The 8,807-nt window shown below is 28.0% G+C and overlaps 1 pseudogene; it reads left to right on the plus strand.

Annotated features, from left to right (window-relative positions):
- The first annotated feature begins 830 nt into the window (after positions 1–830).
- On the plus strand, positions 831–2,818 carry LOC132057596 (trans-resveratrol di-O-methyltransferase-like; annotated as a pseudogene).
- Positions 2,819–8,807: the final 5,989 nt, after the last annotated feature.

Raw genomic sequence — 8,807 nt, forward strand, 5'->3', positions numbered from 1 at the left:
AAAATAACCCCCTTTTTATTATTAAACAACTAAAAAATTTTCTTGTAAAAAAATGATTTAAAAACCCAAAATTTTTTGAATAAATGTAGACCGTGATCTCATTAGGATGGGTTCTCTCAGTGCCGGCCGAAGGGTAAGCGGCTCAAGGAAGGGCTTTAGGGCCCCAATATTTGGGGGGCCCATTTTTACTAGTAATTTGTTTAAAGTGATTCTTTTTTTAAAAAAGAATTATCTTAAAATAAAAATTACAACTTTTTAAATAACAAAAGAAAAATAAAAATTTAGGTTGTATCATATGAAAATATGTTTAGCTTTCTATTTAGTGGTAAAAATTGAAGATCACTAAATGACGAGAATCTGAAAGAATATTTTCTTAACCTCAAAAATTCCTTAAAACATAGTAATGACTGTGATATTGATTATTTATATTACTTTTGAGTTAAAAGTATAGAGAAAAATAATACAAGTAGATATACTTAATTAGATTAAAAGACAAGATTCTTTATTAAATGACTATAACCTTTATAATAATGTTAACAATTACAAGCATTTGAATTGCCGTAAAGTTTTTCAAAATTAAAATTTATAAACTCTTACCTAAGATCAACAATGTTTCAAAAGATCTTAAATGGATTAGTTATATATATTATCATCATCCTAAAAAGAAATAAGAACTTTCTTCTTTCTTTCTCTACAAATATTCTTGCTTTAGTTTATTGTTTTATAACATATACGAAGTTCTTTTAAAAATAAAATACAAAAAATTAAGGCCTCTTATTTAAAATTGGCTTTAGGCCTCCGACTTTATTGAGCCGCCCCGGGGTCATCTTGATCATTATCACAACCTCAAGCATCTCAAAGATAATATCTCACAATGGCACTGTATAATAATATTGGAGACGAAGCTAGAGAAGTACTGGCTGCTCTGCTCAGCACTCATATGGAACTATACATTCAAATTCATCAACTCCATGCCACTCAAATGTGCAATTCAACTAGGAATTCCAGATATCATCTGTACTCATGGCCAACCAATGACCCTCTCTCGCTTGGTGGATGCCTTTCCCGTCACCAATGACACTAAAAGCCAGGATTGTGGTCATGCGTATTCTAATTCTTGCAGGTTTCTTTGTTCAAAAGAAGAGTAACAAAGAACAACAATAAGAAGATTATTACTTACTCCAACTTCACGTCTCCTCCATAAAGATGAGCTTTTCAGTCTAGTCCCCTTTATGCAAATGGAACTAAATCCAAATTTGATAGATCCATGGCACTCACTCAGCAAATGGTTCAAGAATGGCGACGATTCTTGTACTCCATTTACGGCTGCTCATGGCAAGCCGTTTTTTGAATATGCAGGGGATGAACCTAAGCTTAACCATTTATTTAACGAAGCCATGGCTTGTGATGTTCGGTTGGTCATGAGCGTGTTGATTAAAAATGGTAAGGGAGTTTTTGAAGGATTGAAATCACTGGTGGATGTTGGAGGCGGCATTGGAATCGTCGCTAAAGCTATTGCTCATGCATTTCCTGAAATAAACTGCACTGTTTTTTATCTGCCCCATGTAATTGAAGTACGTGAAGGTTAGGGAGCAAGAACCTGAGCTATGTCGGAGGAGATATGTTTAAGTTCATTCCGTCTGCCACTGCAATTTTACTAAAGGTAACTGTGTAATGCATATACCCCTCTTTTATTAATTTCATGTATAGTTACTGAATTTTTCTCACTATAGCAATAAACGTACTTGTATTAATGGTTGATGTTTGATGAATGACAAGAAGTGGATATTACATGTGTTGGGAAGAAACAAACAATAACTAAATTTGCACGACAAGGTAATAACGGAAGAATGCCAAGTCAAAAACTTCCCACACTATTTGAACACGAGGAGCAAACTAATTTTAATCACAAACGGAAATTCAGCAGTAGGTATACCAATAATAAAATAGCAAAGTAAACAAAATAAATCAAATGCAAGAGACACCAAATTTACGTGGAAAAACCCTTCAATGTGAAGAGGAAACAACCACGGGACCTCCGGCCCACAAAATCTTCACTATAATCAATAAGAGTTATAACAATGTTATCCAAATGGCTACAACATCAACGTCAAATACGGAGCAACAATATATAAAATATAGCACCAAAACTAGTGAAGAAAGGAGAGAAATGACCCCCAAAAGTGATGTACTATTCATGTTCGAAAACTGGAGCTACAGAACACAAAATCCAATCTCCACCGTTGAAATTAAAGAACCAGATATTGAGAAACGCTCAATTTAAATTTGTGCACGATCCAACGGTTAACGTATCGGGAAATGTAGTTTGAAGCGGACTGATGTAGCTGATTTTCACTGTGCGAAAATACACTTATTTCACTTTTTCTCTCTATATGGCTGCTATGAATTCACTTTTGTATTCTTGAAATAAAATCTCAGTTGGTCTTATATATAGTGGACTTTAGGGCAAAGTGAGCTAGGTTTAACAGTGTTTTATTTATTCACATAGGAAGGGAAAAAGTCCAAAAATCTAACAAGACCGGAGCGACGAAGATTGTATCCAAATGTTGAAGAAATGTAAAGAAGCAGTTCCGAGTAAGGATCATGGAGGAATGGTAATCATCATTGATATGGTACTGATGGATCATAACCTACCGAAAAAGGAGATCACGGGTCATATGAACCTCAACTTTTCTTTAACATGCTCATGATGGTTGCTGTTCCCGGAAAACAACGAAGTCAACAAGATTGGTCGAAACTTTTCTCTGATGTTGTTTTTAGTGACTATAAGATTGTTTCTACGCTGGGTAGTCATTGAGGTTTATCCTTAAATTTACGGGTAAATATATTTGGCATAACAATAAATGGCATTTAACAAGAAAAAACGTGCAATACACCTATTCCAAGTACATCTATTTACCTATTATTGCTTCATTGTGAAGCAAATTAAAACAATAAACTGTTGAAGCCCGCAATAGTGGAGTAGTTTTTTATTTTCCATATTTCTTATGGATGGTATAATTATAGTAAAAAAAAAGAAAAAGTAAGAGGAATAAAAAAAAAATGTACATATTTACATGCCTATTTTTTTTGTAAATACGACTCTAAAAATATCTTCATTAGATAAATCAGATAATTATCATATGCAACATATTGTTGACATGTTGAAAAATTCAAGCTCAATCCAATGGCTAAGGAATTTTTTCTTCCTTCTTATAATAATCATGGTGGTGATTCAAAATGCTTCTCACTAACTTTGTACCGGCTAATAAGACTGATGGTTTTCAATATAACAGAAGGGTATAGATTTAGCTTTTTTTTTTTTTTTATTCGGATTAAAATTCTTTGTTATTTTTTTTTTTTGGAAATTGATGTTTTTGTCTGTTTTGTTTTATGGGTCGATTCAAAATTGAATTAGTGCAAATTAACTAAGATTAGATTAGGATTGAGTAAAAAAAAAATTGCTAAGTGTTGATTTAATTTCGTCAATTTTAAAAAAATGTATATAACAAGTAGTCAACACTATGGTTAGGATGAAAAAATGAATCAACTAGAACATAATCTAATCTAAAACCTAACGTTCTCTCTCTCTCTCTCTACACAGGAGGCACAGGGCGTAGCCATTCTTTGACAACTAGTTGATTTTAACTGAAACATTAAATTATTGCAATTTAGCTAAGATTAGCTATAATTGAGTAATAATTAGCAAGTTTTGATGTAATTCACTAACTTTAAAAAAAAAATGATGTAACAAGTGTTCAACACTATGGTTGACTTTAATTGAAATATAGGATTGATTCAATTTAACTAAGTATTATATAAGATTACGTAAAACAAGTTGATAACTATTGATTCAATTTCATCAATTTAAAAAAAATGGATGTAAGAGTTTGTCAAAACTATGGTTGAATTTAATTGAAACATTAAATTATCTCAACTTAGCTATGTATTAGATAGAATTAAGTAGCAATTAGTAAATTTAGATCTAATTTAATCAATAAAACAAGGATGTAACAAACTCAACACTATGATTGACTTTGATTGGAACATTGAATTGCTTCAATTCACCTAAGTATTATATAAGATTGAGTAACAATTAAGCTTTTGATTTAATTATATCAATTTTAAAAGAAAAAAGAAAATGTAATTAGTAGTCAGTACTATGGTTCACTTTAACTGAAACATTGAATTATCTCGATTAGTTAAGTATTAAATGAAAAAAAGTAACAATGAGCAACTTTAGATCTAATGCAATCAATTTTTTTTTAAAAAAGAGTGGATGTAAAAAGTAGTCAACACTACGGTTGACTTTAATTGAAACAATGAATTATCTTAATTTAGCTGAGTATTAGATAGAATTGAGTAGCAATTAATAAGTTTATATCTAATTCAATCAATAAAATAGTGGATGTAACAAGTAGTCAATATTATGATTAACTTTAATTGAAATATTGAATTGCTTCAATTTAGCTAAGTATTATATAAGATTGAATAACAATTAGCAACTTTTCATTTAATTCAATCATTTTTTAAAAGTAGATGTATCAAGTAGTCAATACTATGGCTGACTTTAATTGAAACATAGAATTATCTCAATTAGTTAAGTATTAAATGAACCTAGTAGCAATTAACAAGTTTAGATCTAAATCAATCAATTTAAACAAAAATAAAGGATGTAACAAGTAGTCAACCCTATGGTCCACTTTCATTGAAACATTGAATTCCTTCAATTTAGCTAAGTATTATATAGGATTGAATAACAATTTGCAACTTCTAATTTAATTTAATCAATTTTCAAAAAAAGTAGATGTAACAAATAGTCAATACTATAGTTAACTTTAATTGGAACATTGAATTATCTCAATTAGATAAGTATAAAATAGAATTGAGTAACAATGACCAAGTTTAGATCAATTCAATCAATTTAAACAAAAAATGTAGATGTAGCAAGTAGTCAACACACTATGGTTGATTTTAATTGAAATATTGAATTGCTTCAATTTAGCTAAGCATTACATAGGATTGAGTAACAATTAGCAACTCTTGGTTTAATTCAATCAAATTTTTTTAATAAAAAAGTAAACGCAACAAGTAGTCAATATATGGTTGACTTTAATTGAAAAATTGAATTATCTCAATTAGTCAAGTATTAAATAAAATTGAGTAATAATTGACAAGTTTTGATCTAATTTAATCTCTCTAAAAAAAATAATGAATGTAACAAGTCGTCAACACTATGATTAACTTTAATTAAAACATAAAAATTATCTCAATTTAACTAAGTTCAATAGAATTGAGTAGCAATTAGTAAGTTTAGATCTAATTCAATCAATAAAATAGTGGATGTAACAAGTGGTCAACACTATGGTTGACTTTAATTGAAACATTGAATTACTTCAATTTAACTAAGTATAGGATTGAGTAACAATTAGCAACTTTTGAGTTAATTCAATCAATTTAAAAAAAAAAAGTAGATGTAACAAGTAGTAAATACCATCGTTGACTTTAATTGAAATATGAATTATCTCAATTAGTTAATTATTAAATAGAATTGAGTGACAATTAGCAAGTTCATATCTAATTCATTCAATTTAAACAAAATAGTGGATATTACGAGAGTTAACACTATGATAATGGTTGACTTTGATTGGAATATTTAATTATCTCAATGTAGGAAAGTATTAGATATGATTGAGTAACAATGAACAAGTTTTGATTTAAGTCAATTATTTTTTTAAAATATGGATGTATCTAGTCAACACTATGGTTAACTTTAATTGCAAATTATCTCAGTTTAGTTAAGCATTAGATAGGATTGAATAACAATTAGCAAGTTTTGATTTTTTTTTTTAAAATAGACGATGTAACAAGCGGTGTCTCTTCATAGACATTCGATAAAATTGAAACGATACAAAGAGACGTAACAAGTAGTCAACACTATGGTTGACTTTGATTGAAGTTGAATTTTCTCAATTTAGCTAAGCATCAACCATTATTAAGTAAAAGATTTCCCAAGTGTTGATTCAATTCAATCATTTTTTTTTATAAAATAAGTGGATATAACAAGTAGTCAAAAACTGGATGAAACAAGCAATCAACACTATGATTGACTGTAATTGAAATGTTGAATTACTTCAATTTAGCTAAATATTATATAGGATTGAGTAAATATTTTTACTAAATTTTGATTCCATTCAATCATTTTTTGTATAAAATAAATGCAATTTCGTCAAAAAATTAGACAATTTTTGTATGTAATTTAGGATTTTTTTTATATTGTTTAAAAGATATTTATAGGGTACATTAACTTGTAGTTTGTATTGATAGACCGTATATATAGGTTGACCAACTAACTAAATTAGGTGTATGTATAATTGTTTTTTGTAAAACAAACCACTAAGTAGACTTAGTGGATATTTTATTAGGAAACTAGACAAAAAGAAACGTAAAACAAAAGAGTCTTAAAACAACAAATAAAAACAAATGTCAGCTAAGAAGCCTACCAAAAAAGCTTTCTAGGTCCATGCTATGTATGTATAAATTATATAAAAATATTAGAGGGAGATAAATTTATGGGTTCTAGGTATTGGAAAAATGAAAAGCTTAAGCATGTTATGTGTAATAATTACTTTGTCTTGAAGGAAAAAAATTTGGAGGAAAATACCACTTATTGGAGCCAAATCTTCAATAAGGGTAATTAGGACTTTTTAATAGGGTTGTGCCAAGTTGTGTCATTTTGAGTTGTGCCAAATAGCAGCACCCTAAATTTACTTGTGTCACTAGAAGTTCAAATAATAGAAGATTTGGCCGAAGATTATGCCTAATATATTTCTACTTTAAAATTAGTGTCATTTGGCCTGTGCTAAGCCCGGTCCCAAACCAATCATAAAAAATTTAATTTGTAAATTTTTTTAGAAAAAATTCTGCTATTGCTTTTTTGTTCTTGTAACGTCAATTTAACACTTTCAAAAGACTTCTAAAATATTAAAGTATAAAAATATATCTGAAAGCTAAAGGAAAATATATTTTTTAGTTTATATTAGATTTAAAAAAATAAATAATCAAACAATGGCTTTTCTAATTTCTATTTTACTTAAATTTTTTGAGATTAAAGTCTCCGATAATCCAAATTCAGCTTTTCATATGTTACATTAATTTTATTTGGTTTTTTGAATTGAACTTATATGGGCTAACTTATTTTTTACCAGTAAATATGACAATATTCAATTAATGTCAAAAATATTTAATGCGAAAATATTGTTGTATGAAATAAAGTTAACTTATAAATAAATATAAATAATTAAAAGCCTTGACAAGATATTTTTGTAGATGTTTTCTCAAATTAAACACATGAAAAAATATTGAAAAGTCAATAAAATTACATTGTTCTTACTTTAACCTTTCATTTTCTTCCAAAAGATGCATGTTAAAGAATAATATTTTTTCCTTTTTCTTAATTTAGTAGACTATTTTGTGAAATCTACATTGTAATAACTTTTTCATGTTGAATTTAACTATTTTGCCTTTGATTATACGGTAATTTACAAAATATTTTAATATTAAAAAGGTAAAAAAATATGCTCCACTTTTTGCAATTGTTTAGTATTATTATTGTTTGGAGATCAAATTGTATTTTCTTTAACTACAGTGTTTTTTCAAACATTTTCATAATATAAACATTTTCAGAATATATGTATATATATATATATATATATCCTCTTTTAATATAGTAATTTATTAGATAAGTATTTTGTTGAAAGCGTGCGCTAGTAATTTGATTAATTAACTAACGTACTTCGGACTATAATTTACAATTTTGGTACATTTTTGAGTAATTAACAATGATAGTCTATTTGTATTTATTTTTTTAATTTAAAATTTAATCCTAACTTAATTGAAATCTTTGTTAATTACTTAATTTTGCTAGCATGTACGACACAAAATTACAGGAGAAAATAAAAAAACTTGTGGTATAACCGGACGAATAAATTTTTTAAAATAGCAAATGGTAATTGGTAAATAACATCAACAAATAATAAATTGTATTATAAAATAATATTTTAATTCAATAATTAAGCCTACATTAAGATAGAATTTGAATGACATGACAATTATATTCTTTACGTGTCTATAATAAATTCTTAAGGAAAAATATAATTTTAAACAAATTTAATAATATCTTCTCATAAAAGTCTCAAAATATGTATGAGCATGCTTTGTGGGCCACTAATCTTTTCCATGACATCATCATTTTTTGTAGCATAAAAAAAGTCCTTAAAGTTCTCAAAATTTACCAAAATGTGTGGGGATTCACAAAGTAATAAAAACTTTAATTAAAGGTCAAAAGAGACAAAAAGTTCATGTGAGGACTACAAAAAATTGGTATTCTCCGTTATACTTGTTGCATGAGGCCCGGGCTACTCATGCTACAAAAGTATTAAATTTAATTTTTTAAAAAATCACTTATGTCACATTTTTGCAATTGTATAATTAATTTAATCTATTGGCACGCGTATCATTATCTTATTGGTTAGTCTTTATAATTATTAGAGTTTTTCAGTCACATAAATGAATAATTTAAAAAAAGTAAATTATTTATGAGGAAGGAAGTTTGGAATGAGAATTAGCAAATACAAAAAAATACAAGATTTGATATTCACCAACGAAGCAAAACTTTGGAGGTTTAAAACAAATAAAGGGTGTGTTCTAGGGGTGCTTATCGGTCGGTTTATTGGTTTACGATTTATAGACACGCTTAACCGATAACCAAACCAATAAGATATTCTTTATCGATTTTAATCAGTTTA

This window comes from Lycium ferocissimum, chromosome 5 (genome assembly GCF_029784015.1).
Source record: "Lycium ferocissimum isolate CSIRO_LF1 chromosome 5, AGI_CSIRO_Lferr_CH_V1, whole genome shotgun sequence".
Classification (NCBI taxonomy): Eukaryota; Viridiplantae; Streptophyta; class Magnoliopsida; order Solanales; family Solanaceae; genus Lycium; species Lycium ferocissimum.